General features: G+C 43.0%; 1 protein-coding gene across 3 annotated transcripts in view; it reads right to left on the bottom strand.

Annotated features, from left to right (window-relative positions):
• Positions 1 to 18,514, bottom strand: part of nectin1b (nectin cell adhesion molecule 1b) — a 211,817-nt gene that overhangs the window by 94,115 nt on the left and 99,188 nt on the right. The gene's annotated exons all lie outside the window — the stretch shown is intronic.

Below are 18,514 nucleotides of genomic sequence, written 5' to 3'. Positions count from 1 at the left end.
TCTTGGACTATCAGATCACGTGATGGTGCACTTAATCCCTTCATATAGACAGAGACTGAAACTGGCTAAACCTGTTATGAGGACCATTAAGTGTTTCACCGCCGAGTCTGTGGAAGAGCTGCGTGCATGTTGGGAGACGACAGACTGGGAGGCAATTGGAGCGGCCACGAACAATCTGGACGAGTATACGGAGACTGTGACCTCATACATTCAGTTCAATGAGGCGTGCATCATTCCAACGCGCACCAGGGCTTGTTATAACAACGAAAAGCCCTGGTTCACACCCAAGCTCCGACAGCTGCGCAAGAAAAAGGAGGCTGCATGGAGAAGCGGGTACCGGAGTACCTACAGAGAAGCGAAGTACCACTTCAACAGGGAAGTGGAAAAAGATAAATCTGTGTACTCTAACCGTCTACAGGAACAGTTCTGCTCCAATGATTCTGCGGCCGTTTGGAGAGGGCTAAGGACCCTTACAAACTATAAGCCCAAAACCCCCCCAGGCCCTGACCGGACTCTCGCTCAGGGCCTCAACACACATTACTGTCGTCATGAACGGCCGCCAGCTCATCAAAGCTCTGCTCCCCCCACCATCACCCTCCCCACCAACGCCAGCACTTCATTAAAGGAGTTAAAGGAGTCAAAGAACTCCAAGGACATCACAGGACTCCAAGAACATCATAGGACTGTAAAGGCCCTCTCCATCCAAGAGGAGGATGTACGCCGGCAGTTCTTGAAGCTGAATACACTGAAGGCCCCCGGGCCGGATGGTGTCTCCCCCTCCACTCTCAGACCCAGTGCGGACTAGCTGGCTCCTGTCTTCACTGACATTTTTAACACCTCTCTGGAGCTATGCCGCGTGCCGTCCTGCTTTAAGACCTCCACCATTGTCCCTGTCCCTAAGAAAGCACGGATCACAGGACTTAATGACTACAGGCCGATTGCACTGATGTCTGTGATGTCTGTGGTCATGAAGTCCTTTGAGCGCTTGGTCCTGTCCCACCTCAAGGACATCACCGCTCCCTTCCTGGACCCACTGCAGTTCACCTACAGAGCCAACAGGTCTGTGGATGATGCAGTGAACCTGGCCCTCCACTTCATCCTGGAGCATCTGGACTCCCCAGGAACCTACGCTAGGATCCTGTTTGTGGACTTCAGCTCTGCCTTCAACACCATCCACCCTGGACTGCTACGAGACAAACTCTACCAACTCAGCGTGCCCGACTCCCTCTGCAGTTGGATCAATGACTTCCTGACAGACCGAAGACAGCACGTGCGGCTGGGGATGATTGTCTCGGAGAGTCGAACCACGGACACTGGTACTCCTCAGGGCTGTGTACTCTCCCCCTGGCTTTTCTCCCTGTACACAAACTGCTGCACCTCCGGTCACCAGTCCGTAAAACTACTCAAGTTTGCGGATGACACTACCCTCATCGGGCTCATCTCGGATGGCGATGAGTCCGCCTACAGGAGAGAGGTGGACCGGCTGGCGTCCTGGTGCAGCCACAACAACCTGGAGCTGAACGCCCAGAAAACAGTGGAGATGATCATGGACTTCAGGAAAGTCACAGCCCCACCATCCCCCCTCACCCTGATTGACTCTCCCACCCCCGTCTCCATTGTGGACTCCTTCCGTTTTTTGGGCACCACCATCACCCAAAACCTCAAGTGGGAGTCGACCATCAGCTCCCTCATCAAGAAGGCCCAGCAGAGGATGTACTTCCTGCGGCAGCTGAGGAAACTTAAGGTGCCGACGGAGATGCTGGTGCAGTTTTACTCAGCCATCATCGAGTGCATCCTGACCGCCTCCATCACCTTGTGGTTCCCCGGCGCCACAGTCCAGGATAAGCATCGCCTGCAGCGCATCGTACGTGCTGCTGAGAAGGTGATTGGCTGCAAGCTCCCATCCCTCCAGGACTTTTTCTCCTCCAGGACCAGGAGGCGTGTGGGTCGGATCACAGCTGACTCTTCTCACCCTGGACACACACTATTCTCCCCTCTCCCCTCAGGCAGGAGACTACGGTCCATCCAGACCCACACCTCCCACCACCTGAACAGTTTTTTCCCCTCGGCCATCAGGCACATGAACAATAACTCCTAACAGTAGCTCTCTAGAATTCCTTCTAAGTCTATAACAAGATCTGATAGCTCAGTTACAGCTCATGTTATTACGAAATCTGTGTTATATGTGTTTTATGTTGCACGATTGCACCAAGAAAAATTCCTAGTTTGTGAACCCCTTCTCAAACAATGGCAATAAACGATTCTGATTCTGATTCTGATTCCCAAAAATACTGTACAATCCATACTTATGTTCCCCCAATTACTGTACACTATATACTCATGTTTCCAAAAATACTGTGAAATCTATACTCATGTTCCTACAAATACTGTACAATCTGTACTCATGTTCCCAAAAATACTGTACAATTTATATTCATGTTCCCCAAAATACTGTACAATCTGTACTTATGTTCCCAAAAATACTGTACAATCTATGCTCATGTTCCCCAAAATACTGTACAATCCGTACTCATGTTCCCCGGTGTGGCTTAGTGGGTAGAGCAACCGTGCCAGAAACCTCAAGGTTGCAGGTTCGCTCCCCGCCTCTTACCATCCAAAATCGCTGCCGTTGTGTCCTCACTTCACCTTTGCCCCCGGTGCCGCTCACACCGGTGAATGAATGATGAATGATAGGTGGTGGTCAGAGGGGCCGTTGGCGCAAATTGGCAGCCACGCTTCCGTCAGTCTACCCCAGGGCAGCTGTAGCTACGAAAGTAGCTTACCACCACCAGGTGTAAATGAATGATGGGTTCTCACTTCTCTGTGAAGCGCTTAGAGTGTCTAGAAAAGCGCTATATAAATATAATCCATTATAATAATAATAATTATTATTATTATTATTAATCTGTACTCATGTTCCCAAACATACTGTACAATCTATACTTAGGTTCCCAAAAATACTGTACAATCTGTACCCATGTTCCCAAACATACTGTACAAGCTGTACTCATGTTCCCACAAATACTGTACAATCTATAATCATGTTCCCCTAAATACTGAAACAATCTATACTCATGTTCCCCCAAAATCTGAAATAATCTATACTCATGTTCTTCCAAATACTGTACAATCTAAACTCATGTTCTCCCAAATACTGTACAATATATACTCATGTTCCATAAAATACTGTACAATATATACTCATGTTCTTCCAAATACTGTACAATATACTCATGTTTTTCCAATTACTGTACAATATACACTTGTGTTGTTGCCGTGTTGAGGTCGGTATAAAGTGATTGGTGCTTGATGAGGAAGTGCTGTTGGGTGTTGTTGGCATGTTGAGGTCACTCTAAAGTGATTGGTGCTTGATGAGGAAGTGCTGCTGGGCGTTGTTGGCGTGTTGAGGTCGCTGTAAGGTGATTGGTGCTTGATGAGGAAGTGCTGCTGGGTGTTGTTGGCGTGTTGAGGTCGCTGTAAGGTGATTGGTGCTTGATGAGGAAGTGCTGCCGGGTGTTGTTGGCGTGTTGAGGTCGGTATAAAGTGATTGGTGCTTGATGAGAAAGTGCTGCTGGTTGTTGTTGGCGTGTTGAGGTCGGTATAAGGTGATTGGTGCTTGATGAGGAAGTGCTGTTGGGTGTTGTTGGCGTGTTGAGGTCGCTATAAAAGTTGAAGACTTTGCTTCTGTCAAGACGCTGCATCTAAAACTGCTATTTGATCAAGGTGACCTTGTTGCAGGCGCCTCTCCTTCCAAATGTTGTGGTCTCCTATTACCCTTCATGTTGACAGCCATTGTGAACCAGGGTCACCTGGAGCTCTTTGGACTGGGACTACCTACAGTCTGGACCACAAGGCGCAGTGCAAGGAAGATGGCTCGTTACTGACAGTTTGGTTATGTTTGGGTTTTCCTCTGTGTTTCACTTTATTTTGTGTCAGCGCTCTTATTTTGGTTCAACATCCTGCATTTCTCCCTGAGCGCTCCTTTCCCTCACCTGTCCCTGATTGGCAGCCTGGCACACCTGCTTTCAGTTGTCAATCAGGCTACTATTTATGCCTGCCTTTCCCTCCATTCAGGGCTCGATGATTGTTGCCTGTTTCCTGTTGCCTGGTTCCTGGTTCCTGGTTCCTGATTCCATGTTCCTGTTTCCGGGTTTCTATTGCCGGGTTCCTGGTTCCTGGTTCCTGTTGCCTGGTTCCTGGTTCCTGGTTCCTGATGCCTGGTTCCTGTTGCCTGTTGCCTGGTTCCTGGTTCCTGGTTCCTGTTGCTTGTTTCCTGGTTCCTGGTTCCTGGTTCCTGGTTTATGTTGCCTTGTTCCTGGTTCATGTTGCCTGGTTGCTGTTTCTTGTTTCCTGGTTCCTGTTTGCTTGTTTCCTGGTTCCTGTTGCCTGTTGACTGGTTCTTGGTTCCTGTTTCCTGTTTCCTGTTTCTTGTTTCCTGGTTCCTATTGCCTGTTGCCTGTTGCCTGGTTCCTGTTGCCTGTTGGCTGTTGCCTGTTGCCTGGTTCCTGTTGTCTGTTGCCTGTTGCCTGTTTCCTTGTTTCTGTTTCCTGGTTCCTGTTGGCTGTGTCCTGTTGCCTGTTTCCTGATTTCTGTTGCATGTTTCCTGTTTCCTGTTTCCTGGTTTCTGTTTCCTCGTTCCTATTTCCTGGTTTCTGTTGGCTGTTTCATGTTGCCTGTTTCATGGTTCCTGTTTTCCCTGCATGTGCACTTACGAGTGGCACTATTTGTTTTTTGACATTAAAGTCATGTGTGCCTGTGCTACGCCTGCCATCTCTGCATTTTGAGGTTCAAGACTGGCGCAGTCCCTGACTGAAAAAGTCGCGCAAGCCATTAAAAGAATCTTGCTTTTTACCAAGTAGTACCAAGTAGTCGTAAAAAGGACACAAATCCCAACTTTGATAGTCACCAACATGACCTCACATGGGGTATGTCTGATGTTTCCACATGAATAAAAAAACATGAGTGGTGCTCCACACAGGTTGAGGTCCAAAGATTTTGTAAGACTTGCTAGCAAATACGCAAGGAATAAAATCATCAGACAAGTGATCAATGACTTGAAAAAAGACGTGTTGTTTTCGACCCATCTTTCTCAAATCTGAAGGTGTTTCCAACGAACACCATCAGGATCATTTGTGTGTTATGTTGAGTGTACGAGAACATCTGGGTATACATGATTTAAAAACAGATCAAACTAAATAATGAATAACATTGGAACAGTAGTGAATAATCAATACAGATGCTGCCTAATGAAAATAAAAAAGTAGATGATCACCACAATAGATGGTAAACATTGTGCAGATGCTGTGTTTTTGGATCTAAAAACAACATAATTTATAATAATATCTTCATGCATTAGTATGACATAAGAGGGTTGGTCTTAAACTGGGTAAGAAGTTACTTCACCAACAGGAAGTAATACTTGAAGTGAACACACATTAACAGGAAGTAATACTTGAAGTGAACACACGTCAACAGGAAGTAGTACTTGAAGTGAACACACGTCAACAGGAAGAAATACTTGAAGTGAGCACACGTCAACAGGAAGTAATACTTTAAGCATTCACACGTCAACAGGAAGTAATACTTGAAGCAAACACACGTCAACAGGAAGTAATACTTGAAGTGAACACACGTCAAAAGGAAGTAATACTTGAAGTGAACACATATCAACAGGAAGTTATACTTGAAGCAAACACACGTCAACAGGAAGTAATACTTGAAGTGAACACACATTAACAGGAAGTAATATTTGAAGTGAACACACATCAACAGGAAGTAATACTTGAAGTGAACACATGTCAACAGGAAGTAATACTTGAAGTGAACACACATCATCAGGAAGTAATACTTGAAGTGAACTCACGTCAACAGGAAGTAATACTTAAAGCAAACACACGTCAACAGGAAGTAATACTTGAAGTGAACACACGTCAACAGGAAGTAATACTTGAAGTGAACATACGTCAACAGAAAGTAATACTTGAAGTGAACACATGTCAACAGGAAGTAATACTTGAAGTGAACACATGTCAACAGGAAGTAATACTTGAAGTAAACACATGTCAACAGGAAGTAATACTTGAAGTGAACACACATTAACAGGAAGTAATACCTGAAGTGAACACATGTCAACAGGAAGTAATACTTGAAGTGAACACATGTCAACAGGAAGTAATACTTGAAGTGAACACAGGTCAACAGGAAGTAATACTTGAAGTGAACACACGTCAACAACGAATAATAATAGATGTTTAATTAAATCCCATTTACAAATATACAACATAAATTAGCAAGAAACACATCTATAATGAATATATAAAATATGTCTTAGACCAAAAATCACTTCATATTGTCTACTGTTCACTCGTGTTACATATCTGACTTGTTGTGTAGAAATATGGGAAATAATGATTAAAGTACACTTATTCTGTTAACTGTGTTACAAAAAAAGATCAGTTATAATAACAAACATTTTACTTAATGAATCACAAATATTGAAATTTAATGATTTGGTGCATTTCCAAACATCTAAAAAGATGCAAACTATAACCTAATAGACAAAAATGTACAACAATTTTTTTCAACTAAAGACAAAATATAACCTTAGATATCAACCAATTGTATGCACATACAAATAAAAACTTCGGCGTATTACGGATACGGCAACAGCTGACTGATTTGCAGGTGTGTAATTTGTTGTGAGTTTATGCACTGTGTTGGTTTTGTTGTTTGAACAAGGTGATGTTCATGCACGGTTCATTTTGTGCACCAGTAATAAAACACTTTAGTATGGGGAACATATTCACCATTAATTAGTTGCTTATTAACATGCAAATTAGTAACATATTGGCTCTTAACTAGTCATTATTAAGTACTTATCAATGCCATATTCGGCATGGCCTTATTATAACCCTAACCCTCTAACCCTGGCCCTAACCCTAACCAAATAACTCTAAATTAAATCTTTGTTACTTAGAATATGTTCCCCTAGTGTCCAAAAAACTCTAAATTAAGTCTTTGTTACTTAAAATATGTTCCCCATACTAAAGTGTTACCAAAAACATATAATAACTTTGTCTTGAATTTAATAAAAAAAAAAAAACATTTTATTTTTCACTAAAGATGGGCTCACCACCCATAGCAGGGGTCATAGAGGTCGGGTGCGATGTGAGCTGGGCGGCAGCCGAGGGCAGGGCACTTGGCGGTCTGATCCTCGGCTACAGAAGCTAGCTCTTGGGACGTGGAACGTCACCTCGCTGGGGGGGAAGGAGCCTGAGCTAGTGCGCAAGGTGGAGAAGTTCCGGCTAGATATAGTCGGACTCACTTCGACGCACAGCAAGGGCTCTGGAACCAGTTCTCTCGAGAGGGGCTGGACTCTCTGCCACTCTGGCGTTGCCGGCAGTGAGAGGCGACGGGCTGGGGTGGCAATTCTTGTTTCCCCCCGGCTCAGAGCCTGCACGTTGGAGTTCAACCCGGTGGACGAGAGGGTAGCTTCCCTCCGCCTTCGGGTGGGGGAACGGGTCCTGACTGTGGTTTGCGCTTACGCGCCAAACCGCAACTCAGAGTACCCACCCTTTTTGGATTCACTCGAGGGAGTACTTGAGAGTGCTCCCCCGGGTGATTCCCTCGTCCTACTGGGGGACTTCAATGCTCATGTTGGCAGCGACAGTGAAACCTGGAGAGGCGTGATTGGGAAGAATGGCTGCCCGGAACCCGAGCGGTGTTTTGTTATTGGACTTTTGTGTCCGTCACAGATTGTCCATAACGAACACCATGTTCAAACATAAGGGTGTCCATATGTGCACTTGGCACCAGGACACCCTAGGCCGCAGTTCCATGATCGATTTTGTAGTTGTGTCATCGGATTTGCGGCCTCATGTTTTGGAAACTCGGGTGAAGAGAGGGGCGGAGCTTTCTACCGATCACCACCTGGTGGTGAGTTGGCTGCGATGGTGGGGGAGGATGCCGGACAGACCTGGCAGGCCCAAACGCATTGTGAGGGTTTGCTGGGAACGTCTGGCAAAGTCTCCTGTCAGAGAGAGTTTCAATTCCCACATCCGGAAGAACTTTGAACATGTCACGAGGGAGGTGCTGGACATTGAGTCCGAATGGACCATGTTCCGCGCCTCTATTGTCGAGGCGGCTGATTGGAGCTGTGGCCGCAAGGTAGTTGGTGCTTGTCGTGGCGGTAATCCTAGAACCCGTTGGTGGACGCCGGCGGTGAGGGATGCCGTCAAGCTGAAGAAGGAGTCCTATCGGGTTCTTTTGGCTCATAGGACTCCTGAGGCAGCGGACAGGTACCGACAGGCTAAGCGGTGTGCGGCTTCAGCGGTCGCAGAGGCAAAAACTGGGACATGGGAGGAGTTCAGTGAGGCCATGGAAAACGACTTCCGGACGGCTTCGAAGCAATTCTGGACCACCATCCGCCGCCTCAGGAAGGGGAAGCAGTGCACTATCAACACCGTGTATGGCGAGGATGGTGTTCTGCTGACCTCGACTGCGGATGTTGTGGATCGGTGGAGGGAATACTCCGAAGACCTCCTCAATTCCACCAACACGTCTTCCTATGAGGAAGCAGTGCCTGGGGAGTCTGTGGTGGGCTCTCCTATTTCTGGGGCTGAGGTTGCTGAGGTAGTTAAAAAGCTCCTCGGTGGCAAGGCCCCGGGGGTAGATGAGATCCGGCCGGAGTTCCTTAAGGCTCTGGATGCTGTGGGGCTGTCTTGGTTGACAAGACTCTGCAGCATCGCGTGGACATCGGGGGCGGTACCACTGGATTGGCAGACCGGGGTGGTGGTTCCTCTCTTTAAGAAGGGGAACCGGAGGGTGTGTTCTAACTATCGTGGGATCACACTCCTCAGCCTTCCCGGTAAGGTTTATTCAGGTGTACTGGAGAAGAGGCTACGCCGGATAGTCGAACCTCGGATTCAGGAGGAACAGTGTGGTTTTCGTCCTAGTCGTGGAACTGTGGACCAGCTCTATACTCTCGGCAGTTCCGGTGCTTTGTGGACTTGGAGAAGGCATTCGACCGTGTCCCTCGGGAAGTCCTGTGGGGAGTGCTCAGAGAGTATGGGGTATCGGACTGTCTGATTGTGGCAGTCCGCTTCCTGTATGATCAGTGCCAGAGCTTGGTCCGCATTGCCGGTAGTAAGTCGGACACGTTTCCAGTGAGGGTTGGACTCCGCCAAGGCTGCCCTTTGTCACCGATTCTGTTCATAACTTTTATGGACAGAATTTCTAGGCGCAGTCAAGGCGTTGAGGGGATCTGGTTTGGTGGCTGCAGGATTAGGTCTCTGCTTTTTGCAGATGATGTGGTCCTGATGGCTTCATCTGGCCAGGATCTTCAGCTCTCACTGGATCGGTTCGCAGCTGAGTGTGAAGCGACTGGGATGAGAATCAGCACCTCCAAGTCCGAGTCCATGGTTCTCGCCCGGAAAAGGGTGGAGTGCCATCTCCGGGTTGGGGAGGAGATCTTGCCCCAAGTGGAGGAGTTCAAGTACCTCGGAGTCTTGTTCACGAGTGAGGGAAGAGTGGATCGTGAGATCGACAGGCGGATCGGTGCGGCGTCTTCAGTAATGCGGACGCTGTATCGATTCGTTGTGGTGAAGAAGGAGCTGAGCCGGAGGGCAAAGCTCTCAATTTACCGGTCGATCTACGTTCCCATCCTCACCTATGGTCATGAGCTTTGGGTTATGACCGAAAGGACAAGATCACGGGTACAGGTGGCCGAAATGAGTTTCCTCCGCCGGGTGGCGGGGCTCTCCCTTAGAGATAGGGTGAGAAGCTCTGCCATCCGGGAGGAGCTCAAAGTAAAGCCGCTGCTCCTCCACATCGAGAGGAGCCAGATGAGGTGGTTCGGGCATCTGGTCAGGATGCCACCCGAACGCCTCCCTAGGGAGGTTTTTAGGGCACGTCCGACCGGTAGGAGGCCGCGGGGAAGACCCAGGACACTTTGGGAAGACTATGTCTCCTGGCTGGCCTGGGAACGCCTCGGGGTCCCACAGGAAGAGCTGGACGAAGTGGCTGGGGAGAGGGAAGTCTGGGCTTCCCTGCTTAGGCTGCTGCCCCCGCGACCCGACCTCGGATAAGCAGAAGATGATCGATGGATGGACTAAAGAAGGGTTCGGTGAATGCGCATATGAAACTGGTGGGGTTCGGTACCTCCAACAAGGTTAAAAACCACCGATCTAGACTAACTAACTGAGGCGCGATGATGCGGGAGCAGCAGGATTTATAATCTAGACTAACTACCGTATTTTCCGCACTATTAGCCGCACCTAAAAACCACAAATTTACTCAAAAGCTGACAGTGCGGCTTTTTACCCGGTGCGCTTTATATATGGATTAATATTACGATTCATTTTCATAAAGTTTCGATCTCGCAACTTCGGTAAACAGCCGCCATCTTTTTTCCCGGTAGAACAGGAAGCGCTTCTTCTTCTACGCAAGCAACCGCCAAGGTAAGCACCCGCCCCCATAGAACGGGAAGCGCTTCTTCTTCTACTGTAAGCAACCACCCGCCCGCGTAGAAGAAGAAAAAGCGCGCGGATATACCGTACGTTTCATTTCCTTTGTGTGTTTACATCTGTAAAGACCACAAAATGGCTCCTACTAAGCGTCAGGGATCCGGTTCATGAAAAGCCGCAATCTCTCCATCCGCACACGGATTACTATTTCACAGCAACTGATATTCCTGTGAACCGCACTGTGGATACAACGGGAGCACGTACGGTGAATATTCGCACCACAGGGAATGAGAAGTCATCCTTCACTGTGGTTCTAGCTTGCCATGCTAATGGCCAGAAACTTCCACGCATGGTGATATTCAAAAGGAAGACCTTGCCAAAAGAGACCTTTCCAGCCGGCGTCATCATAAAAGCTAACTCGAAGGGATGGATGAAGAAAAGATGAGCGAGTGGTTAAGGTAAGTTTAAGTTTACGCGAAGAGGCCGGGTGGCTTTTTTCACACAGCTCTGTCCATGTTGATATACGTATGTTTGTGATTGCACATTTGCGTACATTTTGGGAGTGAACAGAGTTGTTAGAACGCTGGTTTTTAATATATTATTAAAGTTTGACTGACCTATCTCACTGTTTTTTTGACATTCCTTTAGCGCAGTTAGATGCAACTTACAACACCGGGCGGCATATAGGTGGACAAAGTTTTGAAATATGCCGTTCATTGAAGGTGCGGCTTTTAACCCAGGGCGCCTTATGGTGCGGAAAATACGGTAACTGAGGCACGATGATGCGGGAGCAGCAAGATTTCTGATCTAGACTAACTAACTGAGGCGTGATGATGCGGGAGCAGCAGGATTTCTGATCAAGACTAACTAACTAAGAAGCAATGATGCGGCAGCAGCAGGATTTATAATCTCGACTAACTAAATGAGGCGCGATGATACGGAAGCAGCAGGATTTATAATTTAGACTAACTAACTGAGGCGCAATGATGCGGGAGCAGCAGGATTTCTGATCTAGACTAACTAACTGAGGCGCAATGATGCGGGAGCAGCAGGATTTCTGATCTAGACTAATTAACTGAGGCGCGATGATGTGGGAGCAGCAGGATTTCTGATCTCGACTAACTAACTGAGGCGCGATGATGCGGGAGCAGCAGGATTTCTGATCTAGACTAACTAACTGAGGCGCAATGATGCGGGAGCAGCAGGATTTATAATCTAGACCAGGGGTCACCAACGCGGTGCCCGCGGGCACCAGGTAGCCCATAAGGACCAGATGAGTAGCCCGCTGGCCTGTTCTAAAAATAGCTCAAATAGCAGCACTTGCCAGTGAGCTGCCTCTATTTTTTAAATGTTATTTATTTACTAGAAAGCTGGTCTCGCTTTGCTCGACATTTTTAATTCTAAGAGAGACAAAACTCAAATAGAATTTGAAAATCCAAGAAAATATTTTAAAGACTTGGTCTTCACGAACTGACAAAGAAACAGATAACAGATTTGGTGTCCAGTTCAAAGTATGACATGATTTATTTAAAAATTTGAGAGTTGATTTTTGTATTTTACATGAGTTATTATTTGTACAAACATGGTGCAAAGTAATTCATGATTTGTTAAAAAATGTTAGTGGCTAGCTAGTTAAAATGGGATATTGTGATTTCACAAGACTGTCTTAGAAGTGATCATTTGAAAATGTTCAATTTGAAAAATGTGCACTTAGAGAAAATATAAAAATAAAGTGTTGCATATTGATATGTATCTGTTTCTATATATATTTATTGTGAGAAATCATTAAGATGATCAGTGTTTCCACAAAAATAAATATCATTAATTATTAATAATAACATAGAGTTATAGGTAAATTGATCAAATTGGCTATTTCTGGCAATTTATTTAAGTGTGTATCAAACTGGTAGCCCCTGCGATGAGGTGGCGACTTGTCCAGGGTGTACCCCGCCTTCCGCCCGATTGTAGCTGAGATAGGCTCCAGCGCCCCCCGCGACCCCAAAGGGAATAAGCGGTAGAAAATGGATGGATGGAAACTGGTAGCCCTTCGCATTAATCAGTACCCAAGAAGTAGCTCTTGGTTTCAAAAAGGTTGGTGACCCCTGATCTAGACTAACTAACTGAGGCGCGATGATGCGGGAGCAGCAAGATTTCTGATCTAGACTAACTAACTGAAGCGCGATGCTGCGGGAGCAGCAGGATTTATAATCTAGACTAACTAATTTAGGCACAATGATGCGGGAGCAACAGGATTTCTGATCTAGACTGACTAATTGAGGCGCAATGATACGGACATCGCACAAGCTAGCATTAGCATTGTGTCCTTGAAAAAGAGTTTGTCTGCGTTGGTGTTTACAACAACAACATGGCTAATATTTGCAACTGGAGTAGTGTTGGCGGGTTTTGGATGTGATTTAGAGGACTTAGTGGGCGGGACAACGTGATGACTTTGTTTTTGATAAAAAGGTGTTCATGTGGTACATAAAGATGATGAAATATACTAATTGTGTCACATTTCACATCATGACGTCATCCCAGCTCCATCCTACCCAGGGTGAATATTCAAATGGCCGTCTGAATTAGTGATGTTGAGACTGTGTTTTCTCATACTTTGTAAATACGCTCTGATATGTTTGACGATACTATGAAACACAATTGTGGCTCAGTTGGTAGAGCAGCCGTGCCAGCAACTTGAGGGTTCTAGGTTCGATCCCCACTGCCGCCATCCTAGTCACTGCTGTTGTGCTGTTGAGCAAGGCAGTTGACTGACCTGCACCCAGTGCCACCCACACTGCTTCAAGATGGAGAACATGCCTTTCACTATGTAAAGCCATTTGAGTCTCCAGAGAAAAAGGCTATATAAATAGAACTCACTTCACTTCAAATAAAGTCAACTTGTTTGTATACTTTTACACACTAATAGTACACACTATTTCATACTTTGGACACACTAATAGTACACAATATGATATATTTTGTACACACAGTACACTATATTTTACACGTTGTACACACTAATAAAACACAATATTTTATACTTTGTTCACACTAATAGTACCGTACACACTATTGTATACTTTGTACACACTATTTTATACTTTGTACACACTAATAGTACACACTATTTTACACACTGTACACACTAATAGTACACTCTATTTTATACATTGTACACACTAATAATACACACTATTTTATACTTTTTACACACTAGTAATACACAATATTTTATACTTTCTACATACTAATAGTACACACTATTTTATACCTTGTACACACTAATAGTACACAATATTTTGTACTTTGTACACACTTATGGTAAATGGTAAACTTATTTTTTACACACTAATAATACACAATATTTTATACTTTCTACATACTAAAAGTACACACTATGTCATACTTTGTACACACTAATAGTACACAATACATAGTACTTTGTACACACTAATAGTACACAATACATAGTACTTTGTACACGCTAATAGTACACACTATTTTATACTTTGTACACACTAATAGTACACAATATTTTATACTTTTTACACACTAATCGTACACACTATTTTATACCTTGTACACACTATTGTATACTTTGTACATACTAATAGTACACACTATTTACTACTTTGTAGACACAAATAGTACACACCATGTGATACTTTGTACACACTAATAGTAAACACTATCCAGTACTTTGTACACACTTAAAGTACACATTATTTAGTACTTTGTACACACTAATAGTACACAATATTTTATACTTTGTACACACTAATATTACACACTATTTAGTACATTGTACACACTAATATTACACACTATTTAGTAGTTTGTACACACTAATAGTACACACTAATTAGTACTTTGTAGACACTAATATTACACACTATCTAGTAATTTGTACACACTAATAGTACACACTAATTAGTACTTTGTAGACACTAATATTACACACTATCTAGTCATTTGTACACACTAATAGTACAAACTAATTAGAAGTCAATATTACACTAAAAAGCTTGCAGGAATGAAAGAGATAGTTACGTAAGTGATAAATATATATTACATTCAAATTGTCTATAATCATAACAATACTTCTTTCTTAGTGACTGTGACACACACACACACACACACACACACACACACACACACACACACACACACACACACACACACACACACACACACACACACACACACACACACACACACTTTCAAGGAGCATGGTCGCCGTGGAGACGCCGTCACTGATGAGCTCCAACATCTGCTTTCGTTTTGGTGCGTTTGTTTGAAAAAGAGCAAAGAAATTCCAAAGTGTGGTCTCAGTGCGCCCGCAGCCCCTCCCCCCCGCCCCCCTCCTGCCAGCCCCTCCCCTCCTGGCAGATCTTAGTGCTGACTCCTCACTTCTCTGCCAGGCGGTCTGGGGACCGAACTGGATCCCGCCACGCAGAGAGCGCACAATGCAGAGTGGGAAACACCTTTGCAACACAAGCATTGTGTGCTAAACACAAAGGTTGTCGCACAACTTCTGTCAAGCAACACAAGCATTGTGTGCTAAACACAAAGGTTGTCGCACAACTTCTGTCAAGCAACGCAAGAAGTGTGCAGAGAAGAAGAAACACGTGTCATCTATTAGCAACTTTAAAGTTCCATTCGTCCTGCATAACTACATCCTGACAACCATTCTTTATGCACTCACGTCATCACAGACACAAGACTTAACCATTTCTTTATAATCTCCAAGACTTAGTCTTTTTTACAAACAAAAGACTTAACCATTTATTTGTAGTCTCCAAGATTTAGTCTTTATCACAGACACAAGACTTAACCATTTCGTTGTACTTTCCAGGAACTTAGTCTTTATCACAGACACAATATTTAACCATTTATTTCTACTCCTCGGGTCTAAGTCTTTATCACAAACACAAGACTTAACCATTTATTTGTACTCTCCAAGACCTAGTCTTTATCACAAACACAAGACTTAACCATTTCTTTATAATCTCAAAGACTTAGTCTTTATCACAAACACACAAACTTAGTCTTTATCACAAACACAAGACTTAACCATTTATTTCTACTCTCCAAGACTTAGTCTTCAACACAAACACAAGACTTCAACCATGTGTTTATACCCTCCATGACTTAGTCTTTATCACAAACACAATACTTCAACTATGTGTTTGTACCCTCCATGACTTAGTATTCCCCCCCTAGGGAGGTGTTTAGGGCACGTCCGACCGGTAGGAGGCCACGGGGAAGACCCAGGACACGTTGGGAAGACAATGTCTCCCGGCTGGCCTGGGAACGCCTCGGCATCCCCCGGGAAGAGCAGGACGAAGTGGCTGGGGAGAGGGAAGTCTGGGCTTGCCTGCTTAGGCTGCTGCCCCCGTGACCCGACCTCGGATAAGCGGAAGAAGATGGATGGATGGATGGACAAGACTTCAAACGTGTATACCCTCCATGACTTAGTCTTTATCACAAACACAAGACTTCAGCTATATGTTTATACTCTCCATGACTTAGTCTTTATCACAAACACACAACTTCAACCATTTCTTTATACTTTTCAAGACTTACTCTTAATCACAAACACAAGACTTCAACCATTTCTTTATAATCTCCAGGACTTGGTCATTATCACAAACACAAGACTTCAAACATGTATTTATACTCTCCAAGACTTAGTCTAGTCTTTATCACAAACACACAAACTTAGTCTTTATCACAAACACAAGACTTCAGCTATATGTTTATACTCTCCATGACTTAGTCTTTATCACAAACACACAACTTCAACCATTTCTTTATACTTTTCAAGACTTACTCTTAATCACAAACACAAGACTTCAACCATTTCTTTATAATCTCCAGGTCTTGGTCGTTATCACAAACACAAGACTTCAGCCAAATTGTTATACTCTCCATGACTTAGTCTTTATCACAAACACAATATTTCAACCATTTCTTTATACTCCAAGACTTAGTCTTTATCACAAACACAAGACTTAACCATTTATTTGGACTCTTCAATACTTAGTCTGTATAACAAACACAAGACTTCAACCATTTATTTATACTCTCCAAGACTTAGTCTTTTTACAAACACAAGACTTCAACCATTTCTTTATAATCTCCAAGACTTAGTCTTAATCACAAACACACAAACTTAGTCTTGATCACAAACACAAGACTTCAACCATTTCTTTATTTATCCAAGACTTAGTCTTTATCACAAGCACATGACTTAGTCTTTTTTACAAACAGACAAACTTAGTCTTTATCACAAACACACAACTTCAACCATTTATTCATACTCTCCAAGACTTAGTCTTTATCACAAACACAAGACTTAACCATTTCTTTATAATCGCCAAGACTTAGTCGTTTTCACAAACACAAGACTTCAGCCATATTTGTATACTCTCCATGACTTAGTCTTTATCACAAACACACAAACTTAGTTTTTATCATAAACACAATATTTCAACCATTTATTTATACTCTCCAAGACTTAGTCTTTGTCACAAACTTAGTCTTTATCACACACAACACACAAGACTTAACCATTTCTGTATACTCTGCAATACTAAGTATTTATCACAAACGCAATACTTTTCTTTATTTTCTCCAAGACTTGGTCTTAATCACACACACAAGACTTCAACCATTTCTTTATACTCTCCAAGACTTAGTCTTTATCACAAACACACAAACTTAGTCTTGATCACAAACAAAACACTTCAAACATTTTTTTATACTATCTAAGACTTAGTCTGTATCACACACACACAAACTTAGTCTTTATCACGAACACACAAACTTAGTCTTTATCACGAACACACAAACTTAGTCTTTATCACTAACACAATACTTAAACCATTTATTTATACTCTCCAAGACTTTATCTTTATCACAAGTGAGTCTATCACTAATTATTGTTGTTACTATCTTTAAGAATGATGTATTTATTATGCATTTATTGTTGTTACTATCTTTAAAAATGTTGTATTTATTATGTATTTATTGTTGTTACTATCTTTAAGAATTATGTATTTATTATATATGTATTGTTGTTACTATCTTTAAGAATTATGTATTTTTTGTTGTTACTATCTTTAAAAATTTTGTATTAATGATGTATTTATTGTTGTTACTATCTTTAAGAATTATGTATTTATTATATATTTATTGTTGTTACTATCTTTAAGAATTATGTATTTTTTGTTGTTATTATATTTAAGAATGATGTATTTATGATGTAGTTATTGTTGTTACTATCTTTAAGAATGATGTATTTATGATGTAGTTATTGTTGTTACTATCTTTAAGAATTATGTATTTATGATTAATTTATTAATGTTACTATCTTTAGGAATTATGTATTTATTATATATTTATTGTTGTTACTATCTTTAAGAATGATGTATTTATTGTTGTTACTTTCTTTAAGGATGATGTATTTATGATGTATTTATTGTTGTTACTATTGTTAAGAATTATGTATTTATGATTTTTGTATTTATTGTTCTTCTGCCCGATTGTAGCTGAGATAGGCTCCCGCGCCCCCCGCGGCCCCAAAGGGAATACGCGGTAGAAAATGGATGGATGGATGTATTTATTGTTGCTACTATCTTTAAGATCTTTTAGGGGTGTGGGAAAAAATCGATTCGGATTCGAATCGCGATTCTCACGTTGTGCGATTCAGAATCGATTCTCATTTTTTAAAAATTGATTTTGATTTTTTTTAAATTAATCAATCCAACAAAACAATACACAGCAATATCATAACAATGCAATCCAATTCCAAAACCAAACCCGACCCAGCAACACTCCGAACTGCAATACACATAGCAATTGAGAGGAGACACAAACACGACACAGAACAAAGCAAAAGTAGTGAAACAAAAATGAGAATTATCACCAACAGTATCAATATTAGTTACAACTTCAACATAGCAGTGATTAAAAATCCCTCATTGACATTATCATTAGACATCTATAATAAATTTTAAAAAAAGAACAATAGTGTCACAGTGGCTTACACT

This window comes from Nerophis lumbriciformis, linkage group LG17 (genome assembly GCF_033978685.3).
Source record: "Nerophis lumbriciformis linkage group LG17, RoL_Nlum_v2.1, whole genome shotgun sequence".
Taxonomy (NCBI): Eukaryota; Metazoa; Chordata; class Actinopteri; order Syngnathiformes; family Syngnathidae; genus Nerophis; species Nerophis lumbriciformis.
Note: the sequence above shows the minus strand (reverse complement) of the source record. Positions and strands in the feature narration are given on the sequence as shown.